The sequence below is a fragment of the Nanorana parkeri genome, unplaced genomic scaffold, assembly GCF_000935625.1.
Source record: "Nanorana parkeri isolate BGI_ZX_2015 unplaced genomic scaffold, ASM93562v1 scaffold2591, whole genome shotgun sequence".
NCBI classification, from domain to species: domain Eukaryota; kingdom Metazoa; phylum Chordata; class Amphibia; order Anura; family Dicroglossidae; genus Nanorana; species Nanorana parkeri.
The window spans coordinates 93648-95376 of record NW_017308859.1 but is presented as its reverse complement, the minus strand read 5'-3'; positions in this window follow the sequence as shown (position 1 = coordinate 95376).

Genomic DNA, 1729 nt, shown 5'->3' with positions numbered 1-1729 from the left:
ATTAGAGTGTAAGCTCCTCTGTACAGAGACTGATGTGACTGTGGGGGGAGGGGACATTAGAGTGTAAGCTCCTCTGTACAGAGACTGATGTGACTGTGGGGGGGAGGGGGCATTAGAGTGTAAGCTCCTTTTTCATATGAAGCATTTAATAAGATGCCACAGAACTGACATCTGCCGGGTCGGGTGGCTTACTAACCCGTTTCCATGGTGATGTGAAGCTGGACCAACGCGTTTTATTCAGAGTCTGTATCTCAAGAATGCAGCATGTGTGAGAGTAACAGAGCCTCCAACCTCAGCGTGTCCTCAACAGTTCATACCAGGAAGGGAACCTACAGCCTCATTGTGGCCATTCCCTTTCCTCATGGCAGTGTTCCTTTACCCTCAGTATCTTCTTCTCATTGCTCAGTAAAGTCTCCGGCCTCCTCGGATCACATTGTCTCCAGCCTCCTCAGATAACATTGTCTCCAGCCTCCTCAGATAACATTGTCTCCAGCCTCCTCAGATAACATTGTCTCCAGCCTCCTCGGATCACGTTGTCTCCAGCCTCCTCGGATCACGTTGTCTCCAGCCTCCTCGGATCACATGGTCTCCAGCCTCCTCGGATCACATGGTCTCCAGCCTCCTCGGATCACATGGTCTCCAGCCTCCTCGGATCACATGGTCTCCAGCCTCCTCGGATCACATGGTCTCCAGCCTCCTCGGATCACTGCCCCGTGTATGTGTGATAGGGATCTTAGATTGTAAGCTCCTTGGGGGGGGAGCAGGGGCCGATGTGCAACGTAGAGCGTGTACGGCGCTATATAAATGCCTGTAATAAATCGAACGGTACGGCTTTAGCCCGGGTCCACACCTAGGCGGCGGCGCCGTTTGTGCGCATTTGTACGCAGCATGCGGTTATTTGCGCACATTTTGCATGCGCGTTTTAACGCACGTACACGAAGATGCGCGTTTTGATTTGGCGGCTAATAAACCATGGTGGGTGATGGAAGAACGCGCGTATAAACGCGGCTAACCGCTCGCGGAAATGTGCCGCACGCTTCTGTTTGCGCGTTTTTCCAATGAAGTCTACGGGGAGGAAAAACGCTTTTAACTGCCCAAAGAAGCTCCGGTATCTTTTCAGGCGTTTTCCTGCGCAGGTGTGAACCGCGTCCATTGAAAATCGTGCTGGCCAGTTTAAAATCGCTTTTCAAACTGCTCAAACTACGGCGAGGTGTGAACACCGGGGGCTACAGATAGCGTCGGGGCAGCGTCGGAGCGTTTGCCTTGTCCGCGATGCGCGCCTGCGGGGAGCATGGCCCACGTGATGCCTCTGGCGCAGCAGGCAGAGCCGTGGGGACCTTCCTCCTCCTCCGGAGCTCCATGTCGGATTTTGCAGCGGGCTCTGTGACTGGCGAATGACATCACGGTGGGTTGTGTCTGGCTGCCGATGTGGAGCAGGGAGCCCGCTGTACGCCGTGTTGGAGTGGAGATGGTCATTAAATGAGGCGCTGATGCTGTGTCACATCAGGCTGCATCCTCTCCCGGGGGAACCGGCGCTCGCCTCCTTCAACAATCCCGCCTCGGCGTCATGGTGCAACGGGACAGCGCTGAGCGGCTCCAGGACGCCCGCCCCGGTGCAGAACGGAGAACGTAGTGCCGGGAGGACGATGCGTTAGGCTCTGGCAGGAGGTCGCTTTTCTTCGACGCCGGCTTTGGAATCGAGGATGAGGATGTCGCTGGCGTAGAGGAC